This window comes from Aythya ferina, assembly GCF_964211825.1.
Source record: "Aythya ferina genome assembly, chromosome: 4".
In the NCBI taxonomy this organism is placed as follows: Eukaryota; Metazoa; Chordata; class Aves; order Anseriformes; family Anatidae; genus Aythya; species Aythya ferina.
Window position 1 is genome coordinate 3,845,234 of NC_140300.1, and position 26,785 is coordinate 3,872,018.

The window sequence follows — 26,785 nt, forward strand, 5'->3', positions numbered from 1 at the left end:
AGAGAACTTCTCTGCAGATAATATTCAAATTTACTTTATTTTGGTACCGTTTCAAAGAAGCTGGAGGTACAATGCAAACAGCTGGACTGTGAGGTAATGTTGCTATAACTTCTGAAGTATGTCCCTTTAAAAAAAAAAAAAAACTATTATCTTGAAAAAGTTCTCTGTTTATCTGCATAATGCCAGCTGAACTTATTTGTGTTTTACGGTGGCTCATTAAGTAACTTTGTTCTGTAGCTGCAATGAGAACCAGCGGTTTTATTCTTCCTTTTGCCTGAATGATTAATTAGAAAGCATCCCACAGCCATAAAGAATTGGTAATACTGTAATTATTTCCTATTCTGAATGATGTTTCATCAGATGCTCTCTTCTGCTAATGCTTTATGTTAAATCCCAACTGCTCGCAGTACTGGTGACTGAACTAATTTGAGGTACTTTGCAGGGTATAATGCTAGTCAGATCTGTTCCCATTGGGAACTTCACTGTTGATTCAAAATAGGCATGTTATATTTCATAAATTTAACTAAAATATATATATATATATACACACACACATATATATATTATAAATCTTCAAACTAGCAATCTGGTGTAACCCATCATATATGTGAATGGAGGCTATCTCCTAAAGAATTCAATCCATTGAGCTTTGATAAAACAAATGATTTTATCGAGGAACCTATCCTATTGAATACCTAGGATCCGGGGGATGTAGGTAAATGAATCTCCCTACCCAATGAGAAAAACAAGTTATTCCCCTGTCTTGTTAAAAGCGGTGTATTTTTGTGCTGTTTCCCTGGTACCTGAGTGCACCTCAAGCAGTAAAACATAGTTTTATGCTCTATTGACTGTATTACTTGCAGGGAGATGTCTGGGCTACAACACTAGCTAATCTTTGTCTTGTAACAAGCTCTTTGAAAAAAAAACATGAGTAGAAAACACTACCGTTCCCCAGGTAAATGTAGATGCAGGCCTATTTGATGTGCAATACGGGTGAGAAAGCAGAGGTGAATGCTTTTTACTCAATAACACCCATCAGTATTTTTACTCAATAAGACCCATCACCCTGTGCTAGAAATAGGCATTTCCAATCTCTGAATTTCCCAGATGATTTAAATCCCCTCCCTACCTTTTTATTTGTGAATTTGAATTTTATACTTGTTATTTAGTGCAGAAAAATTAAAAATAGCCATACAACTTGGTGTGGGGCTAGCCAAGTAGCAGTAACGATAGCTGGGAGGAGGAAAGGACAAGCAGGTACAACCACAGCAGGATGCCCAGGACCAGGTGGCTTTTGGAGATATTCCAGGAAGAAGCCCGCACAAGCTCTCTGGGCAAACTGTGCCAGTGCTCCATCAGTAAAGAAGCTCTTGCTGAGTCTTGGCCTTGAATGTCTTGTGGTATTGAAAATATCACCCTAATAACAAAATTGTTACATATTATGTAAATATAAGAAAAGGATATCGGGAGACCTTTAAGGACTTTGTAGTTACAGTCCTGCACAGCTGAACCTGCACCTTTTGGGAGGTCAAGGAAGTCTCAGGGTTGGCGTGTTCTTGTTCCACCTTTCCCTTGTACAGTTCTGCTGTACAACCACAGTAATCAAACAGCTGCAGCACTGCTTTGGTGCACAAGATGAACTCTCTCTGCTTTCCTAATTCTCAGCTCTTCCAAAGGTGTGTTCGCATCTTCACCACCCTGCACCTGCGAAGTGCTGAATCAAGTGAGAAGGCTGGAACAAAGTGCCCTGTTTCTCTTGATAATGCTCTTTTTCAGGGAAAGTAAAAGCCCACACCTTTCATTGACTCTAATTGGAACAGCACGTAATTGGCAGTGCTGAAAATAAAGCCACTAACACAGATGTTCCTTGTTGTCTTAGAAATTTAAAAAAGTAGCAGCACCTGAACATGAAAAGAATCTGTAAGCTTCTGAAAGGCATTTAGATGCTTAATTCCAAATTGCCTTAGTAAGATTTAAGTACCTAAATACAATTAAGAAAAAAAAAAAAAAAAAAAAGCTGCCTATAATTTCTGAAGAAAACAACCAAGTCTTAGACCTCAAAAGCCTCATCTCCGTTTCCTGATTTAAGTACTGTATACTACTTCTAGGCAGAAGGAGATAGAAAATATCAATGGTATAGAAAAATGTTCTCCTCTGTTCTCTGCAGCTCAACCAACAAAGAGAACTTTGGCAGAGTCCAAGTGCATTAAAGCTGGAGTTGATGTCTCTTAGTCTATTGGTCTATGAAGCTGATGGCTGACATGCCCTTTCTTACTTTCCTACTGCAAGGGTCTCAAAATGGCATTGTAATAATGAAAAGCTATAGTGAAAGAGCTTGCTTGTGGCTGGAGGTACAGCTTTGACTCCCTCGTTATTATGCCTTTTGCAGGGAGCTGGATGTGTCACGTAACTGCGATGTAAGTTTTTGAGTAGTTGCTTTTTCAGTGCTTTTTATTTTACTGCAGTAATCAAAGAGAAAAATCATTTCTTTGACATGTTATGTGAATCCAACAGAGAAATGCTGGAGGGAGGCTTTGGGATTTGCTAGCTGCATATTCTGCTGGCAACATAAAGGAAGGGTTGGGATAATTCCTGCACCTTTGATGGGTTTGTGCTATCTCCAGATATTGCTGAATCACTGAGGCTATAGAACTTCCACCTGGAACTCATTAAAACATGGAGGGCAAGCAATATTTGTGTCTAAAATGTACCATATTGATGCACATATTGGATTAACTTTTGTTTCCTTTTTTAAATGCCACCACAGAGAAAGTCACTGCATGTACGTAATAAGGTCTCTTCTCACTACCACTTCCCAGAATATCCAGAGACATAAATGGATATGTGGTCCTTCTGGGTGTGCGTGGGGAAGCCTTTGGCAGCTTCTTGTTTGTAGCTTTTATTTACTAATTAGAAAAAAGTGTCAGAAGTCTTTGTTCCTCATGGGGTCCCCTTGCTGTCTATACATTGAACAACTGCAGGAGTGTACCTGTGAATGTCCAAGTGAGACAGTAAGAGGAACCATGAATAAAAACATGGTGTGGAAAATGTTTGGGAGCCACTGTTAATGGATATGGTATGTTCATGGTATATTTTGGCCACACCTTGAGTGCTGTGTTCAGTTTTGGGCCCCTCACTACAAGAAGGACACCGAGGCCCTGGAGCGTGTCCAGAGAAGGGCTATGAAGCTGGTGAAGGGCCTGGGACACAAGTCCTGTGAGGAGCAGCTGAGGGAGCTGGGGGTGTTTGGTCTGGAGAAAAGAAGGCTCAGGGCAGAGCTCATTGCTCTCTGCAAGTGCCTGAAAGGAAAGGGTGTGAAGCTGGGGGTTGGCCTTTTCTCACAGGTAACTAGTGACAGTACCAGAGGGAATGGCCTCAAGGTGTGGGGAGGTTCAGGTTGGAAATGAGGAGACATTTCTTCTCAGAAAGAGCAGTCAGATGTGGTGACGGGGTGCCCAGGGAGGTGGTGGCGTCACTGTCCCTGGAGGTGTTCAAGGAAAGGTTGGGCCTGGGCATGGTTCAATGGGTGACAGTGGTGTGTTTGGACCAGATGATCTTGAAGGTCTTCTTGAACCTTAATGATTCTAGGATTCTGAGACAGGTAACGCCTCTGTCATCTGTGACATCTGTGAACAGGGTCCTCACAGAGACATTCTGATATAGTTTGTTTATTTTAAGACCAGGCCTTTGTCTAACAGTTGCACTAATCTACAGGTATGCTCGATTATGTTGTTGCATGTTGTTGCATATACTGCTATGGCACTTAATGTTGATGATATTCAACCATCCACTTCAGCAGCACCTATGAGCACGTCAGCCAGGCTGCCTTCTCCTGCCTGCATGCCCACTGTGCTAAGCAAATGATAAGTATGGTTCAAACAAAATAAATAACCATTCTTACCCCTAAGCCACACAGTCTAAAAATTATGCATAGCAGGGTGTTAGTAACAGATGGACTGTTACAGTGTATGCCATGAATACCTCCTAAGAAATGAATATATTGTGTATCAATATTGTGGTTGGGGAAATAAAAAAAAAAAAAAAAAAAAAAACCTCGTGAAGAGTCATTACTGTGAGTAAGCAGTATAGTTTGGCACTTTTGACTGGGGTGGTGGTGGGGGAATAACAAAAGCAATCCTTCTGTATAATGGAATAAATGTCTGTAACACCTCCATTTACATCGGCAGTCAATTCTCACTTGTAAATAGCATGCAGGCTAAACTAAGGGAAATATTAATGGTTCACAGATTGAGAATTTGCAGAAGAAATTTTTAGTACATAGTGTGCTTTTGCAGCCTATCCAAAAAGGGGGCAAGAGTATGTGTGGGGAGATGCTAACAGAAGTCTTAGAAGACCTTTAATTATAATGGTATAAATGAAGTCTTAGTAATTCACACAGATTTCTTTGTAATAAATGCATCATAGATGTCTTCAGTATCTGCCATAATGTTATAATTTCCTCTGGTAATTATAAGTCTAACTTCTGTGTAGTGAGTTTACATATCTATAAAGCTTAATGTTTCACATCCTACACCATGCTCCCCTGATAACAGCAGTTTGCTGCTACTATTGGCTTTTTATTATACGGCCCACTATTACTGAATATGGTTTGTAATAGCCCATTTCTTTTTTTCCTTACTCCTAGTTTAAAACCAACCATTTTTTTTTAACGCTTGTAATATGCATGTCAGTCAGAGCTGAAACATTTTGCTTGGGGGCAAATTCTGGTCTTCATTGACGGCAAAACTCCCATTCATGTGAACGAAGCCAAGATTTGTCTGCAGCTGCTTACAGCTCATTTCATTTGGAAAAGTGGGCTAGGCTTGTGCTTGGCTTTTGGTAGTGTGTCCTTCCAAGAAGCTGATAACCTTTCTACAAACGTCCTTCCTGAAAGGAAACAATCAGTGGAATGATAATTAAAATGAGTTGAAGCAGAGACTGAATCAACCAGGAGGCCTTAATGGATTAACTCCTTTTTATTCAGGGAACTTTACAGCACTCTTTCAAGAACAAGGGCAAGCATGAAAGGTGTGTCCCCTAATCTGGAGATCTGCCTAGCAAGAAACTAGCTCGTCTGGTGAGAAAACCAAGCCCAATTTTCTGTACCATTTGTTGAACAAATGAACACCTAATCTCTGATTAATTAGGACACTTACACAACTGCCAAACCAGCCCTTAATAGATCTAGTCTCTGATGCCTCTAAAAGCTGAGAAGCCTTAGTCCTTTCTGGCTTTTCTCATGCAGTTGTTCTCATACTGAAGTTTTATTATGCTTTCTGCATTACAATCAGCAAAACCACCTGATTACATTATACAATAGAGTATCTGACTCACTCTTATAAATATCCCTGAGAATTTTTCAAAACCCCAGGTTGCTAATGTTTAAGTCAACAAGAAGAAAAAATTAGTTCTAGATCTCTTTTCTTAAGGAACTCAGACACTAAAAAAGAAAGTCACAGGGCAAAAATTGCTTCCTACTCTTAAATCCTGTGATGTGTTGCAAGCAAAATAATTCTAAGCTTCCACCAAGGCTGTCCATTCCCAAAGGAGGTAATCTATCAGCTTATTGTACTGTTGCAGGTTACATATTCACTAATGGTTTATTAGTGTGTGTATTGTAGATGATCAACTCTATGATTAATGCACAAGTGCTACCGAGTTTCTCATATTTAATAAATATTTTCAGTACTCTTATTGCTTTATCAACATAAATTACAATAAATGTCTAATAATTGTAAATCAATACAAACTCTGCAGTAAATCATTATGAACCACGGAGCTGTTAAAAAGAGAAAAGCCAATCCAAATATTTTTCATTGTTTTATTGCATTTTTTTTTTTTTTTTTTTTAACAAGTGTGCTGGTTGAATCTCCTCTTTGGATACTTTTCCTCAAAATGAGGTTTGAGTTCTTAGTTTTCCTATAGGCTGACGAGGCAACTGTGATTCTTGAGGTCTGTGGTTAACTTAATTTTACCTAGTCTCTGGTAATCCTTTCCTTTCTCTTCTATTTAGTTATTATAATTGAAACTTGTGCATGCGCTGAAAACAATGCACCCTTAACTTCTCAAAGAACAGACTGAACCACACATCCTTGGTTTCAGCACAGAGTGGGCCTTAGGATGAGCCTTCTTGTCTAAATTTATTTTGGACAATGTAGCTTTCCCATGGCTGCTCCTCTGGGCGTCCTCTACTAGCAACGTGAGAGGGAAGTCTTTAAAGAGCAAATCCCAAAGTAGCTCACTAAAGCAGGAAGGATGCATCTTCCTCCACAAGTGACAAAAAAGGGATGACTAACTTTGATTCAACACCTACTTATTGGATGGCTTAAGTTAAGGAGAATGAATCATTCTGCTAGTGTACTGGTCTCCCTCATCTTTGTAGAACAAGAATTCTGTTGTCGCTTCTGCTTTTATGTAGTTCTTGCTCCAACGTATCTAATAGTTCAATCTTCCAAAGAAATTTTACTGAATCATATTATTGAGTTGAAGGTACATGGAGTCTGGGTACGCAGAGACTAAAGCCTGCTGAATTTAACTGCAGGAAATGCCATTTAGTGAACAGGTTTTCAATAAATTTTAGTATGGCTATTTGCACTGGATTGGCCAATCTGTTTAATGCTTCCTGCCCTTACAATGTGGGCCATTATATATGAGATTATTTCAGGTAGTCAGGATTGTAATGTGAGTGAAAGTACTTCTAACAACCAAGTCTTTACTCTGTTGGAGTGAGTCAGTCCCAGCCAGCAGAACTGTTCAAATTACTGCCCATTCCTGAATTATCCATTTAAAAAATCACTTCTCACCAATTCCAATCACTAGCACTGAGGACTTCTATCAAACCTCTGCTCAATATAGTTTATAACGAGTACAACTTAAGACACCTTCCACAAACAGCCCTTTGACTGGATATTTATACTTGCTTTCCTGTATGTAAATAGTCTATCTTAATTTTACTCACCAAATGAAACAATTGTAAACTACTGATGAGTAGATTTCAACGCATCTTTCTCTCTTAATCACCAGGAAATATTTGCCTGAAATTCTGCAGAGGGAAGATAGCCAGCAGCTGGGGAGTATTTTGCAAGGCAAGATATCATTACCAGTTTGGTGCTACTCTGCCTGTTAAACTTCAGAAAATTGTAATGCAAGGAGATATAGCTGCAGGTACAGCAGGTATTTAATCAAGTTTTCCCACTTCTCCCTTTCAAGTTGTGATTAACAATTAGTAAGCTCTGTTAAACTCTTGCCTGCTGCTCAATAAACGGATCTGATTGTCAACATATTTCCTTCCTAGTGACATCCTTAAATATGCCCACACAGATTGCTCCCACTTGAGGCGAACTTTTAAAACAGCATCCACAATTTCAGATGAAGGCAATATATGCAGACATGACCCAAAATACGACAGAAGCCTATTAGAGTATTTAGGTACCATTTGCTTTGCAGGAAGCTTTCTGTTGACTTTCTCAAAAAAAAAATCAAGGATGATCAGAGAGAGGGGAAAAAAAAATAAGAAACTGATGTGCGTGGGAGAATGAAGGACAGAAGATATTAATTCTCAGAGTCAGTGAACTGTAGTGTATAAAATGAAGCCCTGGGAACATATGCCACATGCTTGTGAAGCGCTGAATGATACCAACACTCCTTTTCAGCAAGCACAAACAAGCCAGCCAGATAGGAAGATGGCGTGAAATGAAAAGGGAAAGAAAACAATAGAATTATCTGTTTTAATTTTCCCCAAAGGACAATGCAACTTATCACACCAGCTACAAAAGTGCATAAACTGTGGCCTAATATTGAAGATTTATAGATTATAAACTCAGAAGAGACAATTACATTCACCTAGTCTAACCTTTGGTACAGTTCATAATCTATAAGCTTTCCCTGAGCACTTCTTGCATCAAGGCTATAACTTCTTGCAGTGTTGGGGCTCTTCTAAAAAAGCATCCCAACATTAAGACTTAAAATGATGAGGGAATCAATACCATGCTTTAGTAATTTGTTACACAGGACATCAGTGGCTTAAAAATGTGTGTTTTATTTCCAAAATGATTTAAATGGTTTTGCCCACTGGCTTCTGCTATGCTTTTGTCAGCTTGATTAAAGAGTTTTCCATTATCAGAAATCTTCTCTCTGTGTTCCTACTTTATAGATTAGAAGGTGACTTAATCATAATCTGTTCTCAGATAAACTAAATAAATCAATCTTGTTTAGCTTTTAACCATAAAGAAGGATTCCAGACCTCTATGGATCCAAATACCCTTCTAGTCACTGCATGATGTGGTCCCAGATCTGATATCTCTGACATAGTTTCTGTCTTTCTGTGACATTTACCTTGTTTTAGTGAACCAAGTAGCTTAAGTTGGACCATCTTGTCAACTGATTCAGAATACTCTCTGAAACCAGCCATTCACTGTGGTTATTTCTTATAACTCAAAGCTCTCACTGATAAGTAGTGTAGGGATGCCATCTGATTGCTTATCACAGTTCTATAAGGCAGTACAGTTATAATGCAGATTTTTTTTCAGAGACTTCTGGTTGATTCTGTTCACATTACACTTGCAAACATTCCTCACAGAAAAACACAAGTATCTTGCTTGTACATATTTAGATTAGTTTCTGCATTCTTGTTCAGCTTTTCACCTCTGGATGGCACCTTCATAGCCCCCTTCTGATGACAAAGCTTGGAAGACATTATGACTTTATTTGCCTTTAATTAAATGGGCGTAGTGGTCTTGGTACCATTTTAGTGAGCAAATATCTGCTTCTTAAACTTATCAAAATAGCTAATACAGTTTACATACTGATTGGTCAGAGACTGTGAATACCACAATCTACTCTCTTTACTTGCACATATGAGAGGTGCTAACAGTATTTGTGGCAGCATATGGGCTAGTTTCACATCACTGCTAAAATATTTCCAAGCTGCATCAATACGGAAGAGTAGTCAGAGAGATTTTGACTTGGTTACTCTGTCACTTGTATGAGGAAAGGCTTTTGTAGCTCTAAGCGTAAGGGGGACAATTCTGGGGAAAAGGCTTACTACATTAACAACTTTTTTTAACCTTTCTTCTCATTTACATGTGTTTCAACAGTCTTACAGAAGGTGGTAGCAGCTACCCTAAAGAAAGGATTATGCATGACTCCCTTTTACAGGAAATACAAGATTTGTATTTATTTATTTATTTATTTTTTCCTTCATATGGACACCACTTTGCTCTTTAATTCTCTATGATATTTATATAAGAAGCAGTTGAAGTAATTCTCAAAAAATATGCTAAGAAATAGGAACATTTCATGTGTTGTTCATGTGTTTATGGCCAAGAAGTCAAATTTAAATCGGAATCTCAGCACCATAATCTTTTAGCAAATGTTACCAGCTGTTCAGCTCCACGCTTTCTTCTAAAAGTGAGTAAGAAAATGAAAATCCATCATATCAGTCAGCTAGAGGTTCTTAGTACTCTTACCTTGACAGATGATACATCAGAGTGCCTGGAAATCTCAGTTTTAATGGGCTGGGATCCATCTTCCTGCAAATACTAAAATAAAAATATGTATCGAGTCATTTATCGAGTGAGTCTATACATATATAGGCTCACTTTTTATATGTTCTTCTGAGAAGTAGTACTTAATTTTTCTTCTACACCTAATATGTTTGACTATATTTTTCTTCATGGAAAGGCCCAATGAAAGTAGGATGAGGACTCTAGTGCTTTGATATCCTTCCAAATTCAAAGAAGTGTGAGAATACTTAAGGGGAGGGGTTGGGGAGGGAAGGGATGCAGAGAAGTAAAATAGGTAGGAAATTTCTGAGAAGTTCCCCAAAAGTTTGGGGGGGCGGGGGAGGGACTTTTGAAAGTGGAATAAAAATGCTACTGTTTTTCTTCCCCCTACATCTTACAGTCAATGGGATCTCAGGGCAAAAAAATCCTTCTTTGTATGCATATGTAATTTTATATTATATATATATAACTCTAAATTCTCTCTACATAGAATTATATATATAAATTGATATATTGTCATATATATGATATATTACCTAAATTTTGTTCTTCTCTCATAGCTGTGCAGGGTCCTGCATGAGAGAGCACAGATGCTGAACATGCTGTTAGATGTTACTGTAGTAAAGATCAATATATAAACTTAGCGTAATAAAGATAAATAAATTATCTGGGGGTGAGCATGGTTCTTAAACAGTATAACACAACAGTAAAACAGTGTTTTATAGTGGACAGCTGAAATATGTGATGTAAAATCACATCTAATCTAGGCTCTGTGCCAGATAGGTGTGACCTTGGTGGCAATGGGAAATAACACAGATTACACAGTACACTTCTAGTACCATAGAAACAGTCCTGGAAATATGATCTTTTAAATTATTTTTTCTCCTTTCTGGAGGGGAAAAAATAACAAAAAAACAAACAGACAAAACCCTATACAGAAAAGCTGGTTGCCTGTATGCCTTATACCAACCAAGCCTAATGACTCTGGGGTTTGTTTGACAGCAAAACTGCTGGAATAACTGAGGAAAACAAATAGCGTTTAAATCCACAACGTTTAGTATTTCTTGTAGGAAGGAGCTGGCTAAGTATTAGAGTAACTCAGATGCTAGCTCCACTTGCGTTTCTATATCAAATAATATTTTGCCTTTAAAGGCAATCCCCTTCATTCCCCAGCACTAGCCTGTTTGACCCATTAATCTGTTATGACACTGACCTTTGGCAATATTCTCAAACTTTGCTGTCCAGCTGTCAATTTATCATCTATATAGCTCCATTTTTTCCCTTGTGCTACTGTTTGACACTGGAAATGCTCCACACTAAAATCCAAACATCTATAACCTTATCTTTCTTCAGATCCCAACTTACAGTTCATCTTTCACAAAACCTACTCATGTCATTACAGACCAATTCTTCTCTTGGCTTCTCACCTCCAGCTTCTTCCCTTGCATTAGCAACAGCAAACATGCTAGAAATACATGAAAACCTGATTTCATTCTTCTTATTGTCTGCTGACCGAAATGAAAGAAAAAAAATCAATTTTTTGATAATACATTTTACTTTCATTTTTAGTCAGGCTGGCAAAAAATGAGAAGAAAGATGAAATTATTTAGAAATGGAAAAAAATGTTTGACCCTAGATACAGTAATTCAAATTGTTTCTTAAACTCCATTTGTATTATAGTAGAATTGATTTTTTTTTATTATTTAAAAACAATATTTTCCAGCTTCTCCATTTTTCAAATAGTAAGTGCATATTTTCATTGACATGATACAGTTTCTTTTCATTTTCATCAAAAAGACTTGATTGGAAAAACGTCTCATACTCAGTAGCATGGGTAGAACAGACAACATTGCAATACTTCTTTGCTATGTACATTTCTGTGCAAATTCAGTCTTCACATCTTGTGCTTTAATCTGAAAAGTTTTCTGGGCAATAACATCTCCATTTAGAGTTTGTACAACACCTGTCACAAAGAAATCTGGACTTCCGGATATATTCCAAAACAAATACCAGTGATGGGTGGAAATCACCTACCTATCCTGTTCTTTCCAGGTTTAGACTCACATGAGGTGTCTCACAAGAACTATACTGAGCAGAGATATTCACATGAATAAAATAATGGTGTTTATATACCCAAGAGGAAGCACTTAAGTGTTGTTTAATGTAAAAGAACAGAACTATTAACAACAGCATAAATATTGCCAAGAATCTTGGCAAGAGATGATATATTACTTAAAGAATTTATCTATATCTATTATTGTAAACCTTTGGCAAGACAACAACAGAAAATTTAGCCAAGGTGTTGGCTTAAAGGTCTGAAAAATGCTTGAGAAGCTTTGGATAGGAAAATTCACTATCTGGTATGCTTTAAATGGCTTTCAAAGCCAAACCTACTTGGTCACAACTGTACTTGAGGAGCACTGAGATGACTGTATATGGCTGCTGTTGGAAGACATGCGTAGAAGACAAAATAAAACATCCAATCTTGGAGCCACCCACTATCTATCCATGCATCTGGTGCAGTCATTAAAATGGCTAGTGTATGTATGTGTGTGCATATACGTATACAGAATCATAAAGGTTGGAAAAGACCTTCAAGATTATCTGGTCCAACCATCAACAATATATGTTTATATGCGTATATGTGTATTTATCTCCTGGCATTTGGAGACAATATTCCCATTGAGTCAGGGCTTGCTCCCACAGGTCATATCTAGCCAAAGCTAGATACAGACTCCCTAGCTCTATGTCCTGTTCAGCAGCAAAAATGCTGGTGGGAAGCAATGATCTCGAAGTTCTGGCCTGCTTTCTGTTAAGATATACCGTGCCTTTTCTTAATATCACTCAAAGGACATAAAGTATATAAAGGACATAGGATATCATATAGAGTAACTGCAGTAATTATTCCTAGCTCAAGCACAGAACGAAGTCATCCCGTTTCTTTTTCCCTCTCCCCCCTGATTCCCTCTTTCCTGCAGCACTTTGTAGGTTTGGGACTATAATCAGCAATTCTGTGTGAAAACTTATCATCTGATTAAGCACCGTTGGTTCAAGCTGATAGGAAGAATTGCCTAAAAATAAGGAATCAATTCTGAGCCAAGTGTTGTAATTTTAAAACCACTACTTAAAAGGTATACAGTAATGTAATTAGTCAGGGATGTAATTAGAAACATTCTGATGATGGTGGTTTGAGTGAATGACATTTTATGCTTAGTCCCACATTTTGGAAATGCTACAACCTGATTCAAGATCTGAAAATAACTTTTGCCTTGAACTTTTTACACTGCAGGACTGGAAAAAATAATCAGGAATCTCTCTGAGGTGACATTCTCCTGACACTTCCCCAAAATGCCTTCTCTACAACACTGCTGTTGTATCATAGTCTTTATTCAGATGAAAAAGCAATTTCAGGTGCCCCAGCTTCATGTCAGATTGAGTAAAGACTAATCTGACTTTCAATCTTGAAGACGTTCTTTAGGGCAGCGTGTTATACAGACACATTTAATAGATGTTCTGCTGATGTACTCTAACTGTTGTATTTATTAGCATTAGGCTTCTTTCTCAATTCTGCCACATAAAATCTTGGCTTGTGGAAGTATTCAATTAAAAAGTTTCAATTTCCATGGAAAATGGCATTACTTATTTATTTTCTCAGCCGTCTAGAGTAGAGCTTCAGGGTGAAGTTACCAACTTCTTAGCATGTAATCTTGTATACGGGTTTGTGGTTAACTGTCCCTGTATGCAAATGCAAGTTAAACTGACTTAAGCCATCCTAAAATGAAAGAGAATCAAACTTAACCAGTGTTGACTTATTTATTTAACAGGGCAAGGGCAAATACATGAAGACGTATCATGGTGTAACTTGTAAGACTTTTGTATCTGAACAGCACTTTACAGCTTAGACCAGGAAATAAATACTTGGGCTAGAACTACCATTTGGATAAGCTTCAGAGATTTTTCTGTGGGGAAAAAAAAAAAAAAAAAATTAAAAAAATAGTCAGGATTACTACTATTTTGTGAACGAGACCAAAAACTTATAAAATTAGGTGATACTTTGCAGTTACCTATCCTAGTGAGAGTACTGTTACCAGATGTCTTAATCTCATTGTTTTGGTGGAAAAGTAATAAAGATGTTTTTTCTAAGGATGTAATAATAACAAAAAGTTAATAATCATGAACAGAGAAATTTGAAATGGATATGAACAGAAAAGATTTCATTGAGGGTCAGTGTTATGGATGGTTCTTCATGAACATTAGCAAGGAAAAATATATAGTTTGGGGTAGAAGTTCAGACTAAAACTGTAAGAACAGCTTCAAGTTTGGCAATATAGATCTGAAGTCCTTTGTGCATAAAGTTATGAATCTGGAGTTTTATATTACATAAATTATATATTAAAAATTATTTATATATTAATATTATTTAAATATTAAGAAACCAAAAGGAATCAAACAAAAAAGTCTTCTCGGTATATTTGAAAACTGTTCATTCCAGGAGAAAGCAACTGATATATTTTTAATGGCAGAAGCATGCATCATTTTGCTTCTGTGTACATTGATGGAAAATTGGATAATTTCAAGGTTGTATAACCTGTTCCTTTTCTTCTTCTTCTTCTTGTCTTTTTTTTTTTTTTTTTTTTTTATTCTTCTGTGAAAGTTGGAAGGTTAGGTCTCTATAATTTGCAGAATCAAATGTTCTTTCACATAATCAGTGATGGATGGAACGTACAGATGTTTCATCATTTAATGCTTAGTGAAGCTCTATCCAGAGTTTCTTCAGATCTCCTTATCTGTTACATACTATCCTGCGTATAAGTATTACTGATTTTTGCTATACTAAATTCTTTCCACTGAGTGACTTTCTTTAACAGTGTTTCATGATCATTAATTATTCTCCCAATGGCATTCTGGTTTTATTTTTTTATCTTTGATCTTCTGTTTTTGTTTCTTTGCGTTTGGAGGGGATGTTTGCTATGGTGGGTTATTTCAGAATCAATCTATCATTGAGAGGTAGTATCAGTTAAATAACTCCTATTTACTGCAGACTTGGTATTTCTCTCTGAGCGCAGTAAAGTGTTAAATAGCTGCCTTATGCTTGGCACAATGCAGTAAGCCCACAACTCCATGACACTATACTCACTGTGAGAGAGGGACAGTAGCAGCAGACTGAGTGGACATCAGTGCCTTGGAGAAAAGCCTTGCATTGTACCCTGTGACTTGTTTTTCTTGCTTGTGACATCTTGCAGATTTTTGTTTAAAATGTGCATAATTTTGTAGATACAGCACTTACAGACTCTAATCAGCAGTTAAGATAAAACAGTATGGCTTTTGTTCCCCTCCTAAAGCTCTTTTCATGTAGTGTCACTAGTTGCTCAACAGCCGCATTTATTCTGAACATCTTGTACAGCCCATGCAGTCCACATCAAGAACGTTCCTCAATCATTTTTCCTACAACAAACACTTTCAAAATACTTTTTATCCCAAGTTTATGAACCAAGATTAATCCTGTGTTAATGTCTGTCCTTACTCATCCTGCAGCTGTGCCTGACCCCCCAAAACGTCAAAGCACAACTCCCCCACTGTGCCATCATCCGCTCACTTTGCTGATGGCCCTGATTTGGCTAAAAAAAGCCCCAAATGTGAACACTGGAGGAGGAGGAGGTCAAGCTGATCCCTAACAAGACAGTTCTGACAAAATCATGTAGGAGGATTTCTTTTCATTTCAACCCTAGAGGCATATAAGCAGACCAAAACTAACAAGTGCCAGATATAAATCTGGTACAAATGGATCTCTTTTTAGTTGAATGGAGTAATGCATCTTTCTACCATCTGATGATTTGGCCCTTTACTTCTCATTAGTAAGAAATAAATATGTTTTTATAGATGGAGGAAAACCAAAACACATTAGCTTTGAAGGCTGTTCATCAGTTCTTGTGCAACACCACTTAGATTAAGTTGGGAAAACTTAATTAAAAACATGAAATTTAAATTTCTCTTGAGAAATTAAGTGCAGGTCACTTCTTTCTGTATATGTGACTGACCCCCTTATTGCTGTTTGCTTTCTGTACTACTGTAAATTAACTAAACAAAACTGAATCTGTGGATTAGAATTACACTGTGCTGTTTACAGAAAAACAGTTTTGTGCTGCCCTTATAGTAGGGGGGCAGACGAGAGCTTGACATTTGCCTCTGCTGTTTGCCAACAGCCAGCTGGTCTGACAGCATATGTGTACTAGCAGAAGAACTGGCACGAGTACAGCTTTAAGTAGCATGTGCTATTTCCTGCAACAAGGGGGTCAAAAACCTGGACACGGTGAAAGCTGGAGATACTTTAAGATTTTGAGAGCTATATATAGAAAATGTAGGACAGAAATCCATAGAAAGAGAAGTCTTCACTATTTATGGAGCAGTTTATTACACTTTGTGCATAAAGAACTGAATATTGGGGTCCTCTTAACAAGAATTTACCTAGAAAAGCTTCAATACCTTGTCAATCTTAGGGTCTGGTAAGTAATTTTGAGTTGGTTTTTGTAAATATATAGAGTCTATGGCTGCAAACTTTTTCCCTCTCTGTTTGAATTTGTAGTACAAAAAATTACATTCCCCATTGAAATTGGTACTGCTTTTTTTGTGCGGGCAAGAGTGTTTGCCCCATAACATTGTAGAAAAGAAAAGAAAGGAAAAGAAAATAAAAGAAAATAAAAGAAGAAAGAAGGGAGCGTATAAGCTGTTCACTTGATTACAATTTTAAGACCCAGCTCCCACAGTGGGATATCGCTGTATCCTAATACTTTGGTGCCTAGGAAGCTCCCCCAGAGAACTCACTAAACCACCTGCTTCTCTCTTATGCTGCACAAAGCATAAGCATCGAGGTTGCATCAGAGGCTATTTGCAGCCCAAGGCCACGTGCAGCTCACAAACATACCTTCAGATCACCTGAGCTGACAGGTATGTTCCAGCACTGGATGGGGGGCACACAAATCACTCACAGCCCCTTTCCACCATGAGCCCAGCGAAGGGGCAGAGCCAAGCCACTAAGGGACATTAGGAAGATCTGGGACATCCAGGGTGTCTGATGGATTTCAAACCCATGGTTCCTGCTTCAAGAAGTGGGTACAAAGCTGGAAGAGCTGTTGAACTGCCTGTCAGCTGGACATGTACACATGTGCACAAAAGCACATATTCTTGGGATCTGGGGAGAAGGAGAAAAAAAAAATAAAAGGAGGAACTTAATTTTGTAGCATTTATTAATTTGTTAGTCTTCAGGCTTGCTAAGCAGAGTGCAGGAGGTGAGGGGAGGGGGAGCAGTCCCCATTCCTGCTATTTGACATGAGGAATAAAGAAAAGAGAATCCATTTATTACCTGAATCTGTGTCTACTGGTCTGTAGTCTGCTTTCCTTTAGCTCTAGGAAGACTATATTTCTAACTTGTATTTGGCTGATACTAAGGTGGTTCTAGGTTGAATTGTAAAGACAGGAAGGTTCAGAAGGTGCATACGAGTCAATGTGCAGGAGGTCTGCATTACAACCAGAAACAGCATCTTCTTCTCCCGTGCTGCAGTCCCAAGTCTAAGCACTCTGTTACTACTGCTCTGTCTCAGAAGAAAGGCTTTCAGTTTTACTTTAGCTTACGTTTTGGTTCCAGATAGCTAGCATCTTATTTTTAATTTCCGCTACCCTATCGTGAGATAATTTTCCAAGTGTACATCATTAGGATCATTTACCTCAGTAATTTGGATAGACTCATTAAATTGCTTCCTTTTCGTCTTCACAAATGAACCATATTTAATGGCTGTATTACATAACATACACGAGCGAGAACTACTCTGAACTTTCTTGAAGGGCAGTTTAGTTCTGTTCTACCACATTTATCTAAGCATCTAACTCTCATTTTTAAGATGCCAAATGTTCTTTCAATTACTATTCTGGTCACTTTTTGAGTTTCATTATAATTTATAATGATACAGTACTCAGAGAGAATCTGGAGATAAAACAGAGAGAGATTAGGCAATTTTTCAAGTGATATCTGCTGTCACCTTATAAAGAAAAGGAAAGATTGTTATAAAATGTCTTCAGCATATTCGAGTGTATTGGAATACCTAAACGTTCACTTACTAAGAAAATGTTCTTTCACAAACATACTGTTTGCATATAACATTACAGAAAACTGGGTGGGAGAAGCGAGATGCATAATAACATGGTAGTATTAAAGCATATATGCTCTAGATGTTATAATTTCAGCTCAGACCTGACATCCATGCAGCTATAACTCAACTGCCTTGTAATTTATATCTTTATAATCCCCTGCAACTAATAAAAGGTACGCCAATTAAGATGTTAACTGAACAAACGGAGGATCTTGTGATAACAACCTTTGCTCACTCCTTCCCTTTTTACCACCAATATTAGCATGAGGTGCTTCATTATGGCCAGACCAGATCGTGCTGTTCCTTTGTTCCTGCAAAATCTTGCCTTGTGGGCAGCAACCTGGCAGCCTCCCCGTCACCGGAGGCTCCCTGGTGTTCCTGTAATGTGATGGAGGGAGTTTCATATGGAGGCAGAGCGAAGAGCCAGTGTACATCATCATCACACTTCACCGGCACTGAAGACAGAAAGAGTTCAGGATATTTTGTCATTAACATAAATAAAAGTGGGTATAGTATATATTATTATACACTATAAAAGGCAATCACAATACGTTCAGCCACTCAGCAAATAATGAAAGTATATATTCAATATATTAATGCAGCATAATTAATATTCTAAATGGCTCACGGCCTGACACCCATGTTTATTTAAAAAAAAAATGCTCATCTTTTGTGATTGTTTGCATGCCTTTTCCTTAAAAAAATCAGTAAGCTTTTAAAAACGTGTTTATAGAGTTGAATAAATCACAGATTTTAACTGCACAGGCAGCTTTTTAGTGTAGGTTAAGAAAGCGTATCAGTAATGAACAGCTTGAGCACCATTCATGTGATGGCCTATACTGACCATCTACTTTTAGAGTATCAGATGCTGAATAGTAAGGTGTTTTGTTTTGTTTTTCTCCTTTCCACATGTAAACATTTTTTTTAATTGGCTGTTATGCTGTTATTTCTGACTGTGCTCCTCCATGTGTCCATTGCTAGTGTAGCAATTACAGAAATGCTTAGTACCCCTGTCCTTCCGACCACAACGTAAATTTATACCTGTTGAGTGTTTAAACAAGCTGTGGAGAAACCAGGTCAGCGTGCATAATACATCTCAGACCTGAGTGAATGAATGCACGATGGCTCTCAGTGATAGCAGAAGGCTTCTTTGGAAATAGGAATTCACAGAATCAATTTACCTGCGTATTCCCAGTACATGCTGCCATGTTTGAGTTAGCAAAGATAGATACATAATAGAAAGCATCTGATGCATGCTGCTTTTTGGTGCACAGTACAAATAGTTTAACAACAGACACACCTAAATGCATGTGCAAACAATATATCATCCTCAAGCCAAATGTCTTTTAACAGAGCCAGAGCTCTGTTAAAAAAATCTTGACCAGGAGCACTTTTCTTTTTCTTTTCTGTTCCTCAAAGCTCTCCCAAACCACATGCATTTATACCTGCTGGCAGGAAAAAAAAAAATAAATAACAAAAGCTTTAAAATAAACAAATATACAATAATAATAATATACAAAAATAAACAAAAATAACAAAGCTTTAAAATAAAAGCATAAAATAAATATATACTGCTCCTTGCAATTCAACTACAAAAAGTCCTATTACTGTTGATGTGTGTGTGGAGAGTGGAGGTAGCTAGAGTTTGAATATTAAAAGCAATTGCTTAACATTTTGTAATAAGAATCATTTTTCATAGCACTACATAGCTCATACACAGTTATATGGGATCATCCTCCTCTTTCATTCCCAGCTGCATAACATCTCTGAGCCACCTCTGAGGTTTGGAGAGGAAAAGACCAAGAAAGAAGTCTGCACTGTACCCCTTCAAGCAGAATACCTTTCAACATGTGCTGAAAAAATGCAGGTAACTCCAGCTTCTGCAGTTCCTTGGCTCATCAATCTTAAATCAGCTCTTTTCTGCCTGCCTTTTCAGAATATTATACTCTCTGACTCTGTCTCCCTTCTTCTGTATGCACTCTGGTCATTTTATTCCTTTCTTTGAGACTTTCTCTTTTCCTTGTTTGTTAGCAACTTCAGAGAACCAAGAAATATGATGCTATTAATCAAACTATTTGTAATTTCCTAACAGAACTCAAGCAAACCTTGCTGCTCTGTTGTAGTACTTGAATCACATTTTGAGGGTGTGTCATAAACCAACGCAGATGTCAGCTAGTCTTAGGAGATACAATCAACAGACATCCAGAAAAAAAAACCCTTTTCCTTTAAAACCTAGGAGTTTTTATATAGTTTGTATATAGGACACACCTGGGTCAATTTCAGGGACTTATATCTATAAATTTTAATTGAACATCTTGAATTGAACAGTAATTTATCAAGTTTATTGCCTCACACAAGTAAACTGTCTTTTGCAGCTCTGTCTCCAACCTATAGTTCTTACACTGATGTCTAAAAACCTAAAAACAGAAAATAGCCTTTCTAAACTCCTTTCTATACTTCTTGAATGTGAGGACCCAATTCCCAGTTTGGGAAATCTTTTTCCTCATAGAAACTCTGGGTCAACTTCATCCTGGTGTATATGAATGGATGCAGAAAGACATTTCTTTTACTCTTGATGTAATCTCAATCAGCTAACACTTGGAGTGGCCCACTGGCAGCAATATTAAATGAGTTCCTTCTGTAAGATTTCATCAATAAAATTTGTAAGATAAATCTGTGCTGTTTTTATGTCTGTACCTTTAAGAGGCCACCTGTTTCTTATTTACAGAGGAGCAGATGCAATTCCCTGCTTCCATTTGGATTTCACATGGCATTGCGCTACTGGAACAAAACCTAGGACTGTTAATGTTTTCTGGCAATGATCTGCATCTACACCATTGACTTGAGAAACCACTAGAAACCATTTTGTCAATGTTAAATATCATTTATTTTTCAGTCACTTCTTACACAGAGCAGTAAGGAAAGTCAGTTAAGCTAACAATACTGTATATAATGACATCACTCATTTATAAGACTAAAGCTATGTTTATGTGGGTTTATGATTATGCAGGTATATGTTAAAGCCCTCAGATGTATGAAAGCAGATGTATGAAATTAGCCCTCATCTTGACTTTGATGAATATGGAAAATTAGAGCATTGAGAAAAGGCCTGGACATTTTTCCCAAAAGGAAAGATAACTTTGTTTTGACAAGAATGACTTCATCTTGACATATTTATAATACAAAATAAAGCTAAAATAGAAATATTTGTAGGAACTGTCATAGCAACCTGTTTTGATTTAATTTGCCAAAATTCCATTATGGAAATCCACTCAATTTTTAGAAAATGCCTCATGCAATTTGCATGAAGAAATCTTTAAATGGAATGGAACCTAGTTCCCTGTCATAGTAATTTCCAAAATAGGATAGCAGTAGTCTTTTTTTCCCCACCACCTACTGTTGCAAGTTCTATGATCATTATAATTTGCTAGATGTTCATTCCATACTTTTGAACAGGTTCATTAATTTAATGAAGTATCATTGTTTTCCTTCCCTTTTTTTTTTTTTAAGGGATGGTTCATTCAGCTGTCATTGAAAATGCAGAATGCTTTGAAAATGTAAATATTCTTGCAGCATCATTCCCATTTGATGTGTGCTTTAGGTAATGCGTAACTCTTGACCTGATCGATCAGGATGTACAACCATCTTGAGAAGTAGTATGCTGCATAATTCAACTTGAATGTGCATAGCATTTCTGACAGAGAAATCACAGTTTTTATTGAAATGTAGCATTTTCATTTTACATGGAGCATTATATATGCTTCTCTCACAATTAACAGGTGCATGTGGATTTTTGGAAAGCCATTTTCTTTCTGTTTGAAACTACATCCACCTACAGACTAGAAATGAGTGAGCCTGCTGATAGATAATTGCCTGTCTTCCTAAGCCTATGTGATTTATTTGCACTGGTCATGTTGAACAGGCAAACACAAAAAGGAATTCTTTATATCATTCTTTAACTGTCACTGAAAAGTGAGGACAGTGTAAAAGGGTGTGAGACACTTCAGGTTTATTTCTTTTGATTTATGCATCTATTTTTAATCAAAAAAACTGAATTCCACATTGCTGTATTGCTACTGTAGATGATAATAGCTTTCTTAGCTGATCTTTGTGTACTTCATGAAAAAATACCTGAACTTTTATGAAAGTTAATTAAAAAGAAATAGACTCAGTAAATTAGGTTAAAAGATCCATTAAGATGCAAGCAAATGTACATGTAAGCTTGCAACGGATTAGTCACAAGCAGTAGCAGTTCTTGCCAGTGTCTTTCTCTATTTTTTTCTCCATTTTTCTCTTCTTTTTTACTTATAGCTGCTGGTTCTTCAGAAAAATCAACTTTCTGACATTTGCAGGTTTCATCAAGACCTGAAGGAAAAGACTAGAATCATCCATAGACTTTTCATTAGCGATGCAGACTACTAACAACCTTATTAACTTTCTTCAGGCGATGTCTTAGTTATAAGTCTCTTGTGCATTTTGCAGGTGTAAATGGAGAGATGCATCATCTTGGACTTCTGTCAATAGAAAAATAAATAAATTAGAAACTTCACCTACTTTAGGATGTGGGAGATATTTTTTGTAATCATCACTGTGTCTAAAACAAATCTTGATTCTATCTCCTCGTGGCTTTGTGCCCACAAGATAGAAAATATATAATAGCATTTCTTCTGATAAAAAGTGTTTAGCAAGTAATATATCACACGTATCTGTTTTAAATCTTAATTAAATACTGAGAATCTTCAAAGTAGTGCAAACCAGACATTATAAGCAAACAAAGGTTAATTTTTTTTTTTTTTTAAATGGGAACAACAGTTCTACAGCTAGTTATCTCCAGATTACCATGACGCAATGTTGGATATAGATACTCTTTGTCGTGTTTTGTCTACTAAAAGTCTCATAAAGACAACATGAGTTTGTATAATAGGGCCTGAGTAAGAATCAAAATTTTGCCCAGTACTTTTAAAGGACATTGCAAAGAAGGGCTATGATTCAGAAGAATCCCATTTTCACATGGATGAGCAAGTACCAGACAGACTTCCATCCCACCTTGTATGTAGAGAAAGCACAGCAGGATGCAGTGATTGAAAGAGCAGAAGGTTGAGGACAGTCATTTCCCTGAAGTGAAGCAAGTCCACTGGCTGTTTTCTTAAATGGAGGAATACTTACTGAACCACATTTGGAAGCCACGGCAGCACAGAACAACCCTTCTGTTCCTCAGACTGAAAATTGTGAAGGGAGCGATTCTTCCTCTGTGGCAGTTATTAGGGTTCAGATATTAATCTTTCTCCCTAAGCTTTTCTTTGGTAAGGAAAAGAAAGGTATTCTAGGGACTGAGCAGTGCCAGAGGAACTTCAGCTAGCTCTGCAGAGGAATGAGCCAAAAATACTTCCTGCAATTTTTATCAGTGTACTTTCTGCCTAGGTCCTCTAACACCTTCTGTCCTCTCTCTTAGAAGCTCAGCCCAGCTTTCTCCTTTGGTCTCTATCGCTCATCCTGTTGTTCTCCCACATAGGCAAGGTACCTGAACACATTCTCTGTGTACATATGTGGCATGTTGTCCTGTAGATTGCAACATAATTGTTTGTTTATCTCCGGTAAGTTTCACTAATTGAAATCCCCAGCAAGAAAAAAAAATATATTCTGGCATTGGATAGGATTCAGTCCTGTCCAGTTTTCCTGCTGCTTTGAAGCAGTATGCAAACATAAGAAAATAGAGCTTGTTTTGCAAGGAGCTAACAACATCAGCAGCACAAGACATGAGGTGTTTACAAACAACAGATGGGAAGCAGCTAGAGGGTGGTGGTCAACGCGAAAAGCAGCGTGCTCTGCCTAAGAGCTGCTTGCTCAAGGTTTTGGTAAGAGCCAAGAGCTTTAAGGAAAGACAGAAAAAACAATTTTTCTCTTATATGTATAATTAACTCAACTTATATGTAGCTTTAAGGAAGTAAAGGTGGTCATTCAAGGAGGCTTGAAGACCCGAACAGTTACATTTTCCTGGTTTCATTCCTTTTCCTAGCTGCAACCACTGTCCAGACAGTTTACGTGAATCATTTTATAAGGGAGAGATTTTATGACATTTGAATTGTTTACAGCACATTCTCTGAACAGATGCAAGATTTCTAAACCTTTCTTTTCCCCAAGCCACTTTGAAATACGAAAGGGTACTGTACCTATTACGCATTGTCCTGTTGTGCAATTAAAGGATGAGAGAGACCTCCACAAACATACACTCCTCCTCTGATAACAGGTGGTAGCAAATCAAGTTCAAAATAAAATGTTAACAGATTTTAAAGTCTATTCCTGTGGTTTTGAGAAGTAAACATTTAAAGAAAAGGCCTTATAACACTCTCCAATAGTGGTCATTAATCTTGTGAGCATTATTCCAACAGGAGCAAAGAGCAGATTTCTTTCTTGTATTTCTTTTGAAATTTTCAGGTCAGCTTTCTGAAAGAAGCTAAGGCAGTTGCACCATCCTCTCCAGCACAAAAAAGTGCATAGCCATACCCCTTGTGGTTTTTTTTTTTTTTTTTTTCCTAAACAAACTGCATCTGCTACTTGTCTTCTGGTTACTTCAGTGCTACAAGTCAGGGTAAGTCCCTGGATGCTCTTAACGACAGAATCTTTTGAGCCAGAGAAAACAGTCAAAAGGGAAGGCAGAGGGCATGGTATGCCAGAGACTCTTACTGGCAGCACCCACCTTGCAGATGACTCTTCATACAGAATCCAATTTAAATGACCTGCAGGATGTGGAGGTTTTACTTCTGCTTATTGTGCAGCTCATACTAACATGTGGCACAGCAGCATGCTGCTGCAGAGGAGAGACAAGAAATATTTGTGATCCAGTGCTCAAGCAAATGTGCCAAAAATGACATACCTACCCAAAAGGTACCCACATGTGTTCGGGGGTGGTGAATGATTTTAGTCATTCGCTCTATATTTATGTGTACTCAATCAAGTCTGAAAGGTAATGTCTCATTAATACAAGGTACTGAAATATCTTTCAGAGCTGCTGACAATCTCTCTTCAGCATAGGCAGGCAACGATCTACTTGAAAGAAACCATCTATTACTTAGTTTGTCTATAAAGATAACCGAGCCTAAAAGCAGCTTAAAGCATTCCAAGTTCCACCTGTAGCTTTCAAGTCTGCTCGAGTTGCTGAGCATCCGGGCACGTTTCACTTGAGCAAAATAATGTTTTTGTCTGCCTTGCTAATCAAACTGCACAGTAATCCTGATGGTTTCATGACGTCTCTTTTCTATATGTAGCTGAATGCTGGCAGTGGGAGATCCCATGGCAGTTGCAAGTGTTTGTTAGGAGCTGTCAGTCGGCCTCCCTTGGCTTGTGAGAGCTGCGTTCATTTACAGAGCAGCTTTGCAGCTTGCTCCAGTTTTTAGTAAACAATGGTAACAAACTCAGTTTTCTTCCTTTTCTTAAAGACAGTTAACAAAAGTTCTTTATCACGTTCTGGCAAACCTCTTAGCAACAGTCCAGCAATCCATGCCTTCTGTCTTAGGTAAAAATAATCTGGACTAGGTAAGTAATCTGATTTGTTTCTTAAAATGGTACACTTCAAACAGAAACACACACAGATAGTTGAACAAATCCTTTGGTTCAAATTTACAGGAGATGTATTTGCAGCTTAGTTACTGCTGAAGGAAAGAGGTTCTAGCATTTTTCATAACCATGCTTATTTACTGTTTGTGGTTCTTACACGTACACTATAGCTCATGCTCAGTTTAGTCAAATGCCTGGAGATACATTTAGCTGACGTTCAATTAGCGATGCAAGGCACTGTGATAAAGCAGTAGACAATTTACTATATTCTATTTGGCAACCTTGCTTGTTTCTATTAATATTTACAATAGGCTAGCCACTTACTGCCCCTATCTAGGAGAATTAGCAATCTAAAAGACAGAGTACAGAAATGAAGGCAAGAAACTGAAGGACTGTAGGTGAAATTTACCTAACATCACATGGCTCGATTCAGCATGACAGGAAAGACAGTAGCAGTACCTAGAAAAGTGGTTTGATGCAACCTTAAAGCCTACTAAAGGCACAAACAAAAGACCTAGCTTACAGCAACAATTTACACATCATCACCAAGGGCAGGCCAGCCTAGCATGATCTCTATTTATACACTCAGAACTGGTTGTGTGTCAGTCTTAAAAGATAGTGAGAGAAGGTTAAAGTAATTCAAAGTATTTCTGTATAATACCGACTTACACCTGTTATATGGCTGTACCAAGTATGTAAGTCATAATGAATCTGACCAGATTTAAATCCATATTTCAGTAAGTTCTTGCCTAAGAATTTTTTTCCCTGCTGCAGACTTTCCCATGGACGCTGTTGTTGTGCCTTGATAAACGGAATAGAGGTTCCAGTTCAGCTCCCTTCCTCATTTATTGGGAAAAAGAACATACAGCCTTACAATACCTTTCTCAGGATGGGGAGAAAGGAAGAAAACCTACTGATGACTACTACCTCTACCTGAGGGCAGACAGATACCTGTAGAGGTTTTCTCATGGGTCGAGGCAAAGAAATAATTTTGGCAAATCCCCTCCAAGCCTAAAACAGGCAAGAAGAGGAGAAAGCCTGGAAGGCCTCATCTCACTCCCTTCCTTGTTGCCTGTTGGCTCACATAGAAGCCAAGAAGGCAGATGGACACCCCAAAAAGCTCAGAAGAACAAAAGCACAGCAGCAGGAGTCACGCTGCCTCAAAAATGGCCAGGTCCCTCCAGGAACACCATCTCTGAGGGTATGCTTGCCACTGGGATTTGTAGGACGCCAGGCACAGTGACACTGGAGCAGGATGGGGACAGCACAAGTCCCCCATGTCCCACCCAGGAGAAACAGCTGAAGAAAGTGCTGCAGGGCAGCAAAACTCACTTAAGCTTGGTACAATTAGCAACACTAATTAAAATGAAAAGAGAAAGAAGAGCAATGCTTTGTGGAGATGGACAAAACCTGGTATTTGGGGTGGTGAATGCAGGGCTGAGCAACACACGTGTAGCAGAAAGGCTGTATGAAAGGGTTTTTATAGTTTAGGAGAAAAGCAGAGGTGAACTTCTTGCTGTTGGTCCTGGCTATACAATAATAACCATCTTCTCCCTGCTGTTCAAAGGTACCTGGAGCGGGGCA

At 37.9% G+C, this 26,785-nt stretch overlaps 2 long non-coding RNA genes across 2 annotated transcripts; one reads left to right on the plus strand and one right to left on the minus strand.

The window, feature by feature from the left end:
* On the plus strand, window positions 1–26,561 carry LOC311436232. Its single transcript, XR_014692681.1, has 3 exons — window positions 1–93; window positions 19,401–19,514; window positions 25,976–26,561. It is a non-coding gene; the product is annotated as an uncharacterized lncRNA (long non-coding RNA).
* LOC311436233 lies at window positions 21,109–25,977 on the minus strand. Its single transcript, XR_014692682.1, has 2 exons — window positions 24,345–25,977; window positions 21,109–22,161 (listed from the first exon to the last, which is right to left on the minus strand). It is a non-coding gene; the product is annotated as an uncharacterized lncRNA (long non-coding RNA).
* Window positions 26,562–26,785: the final 224 nt, after the last annotated feature.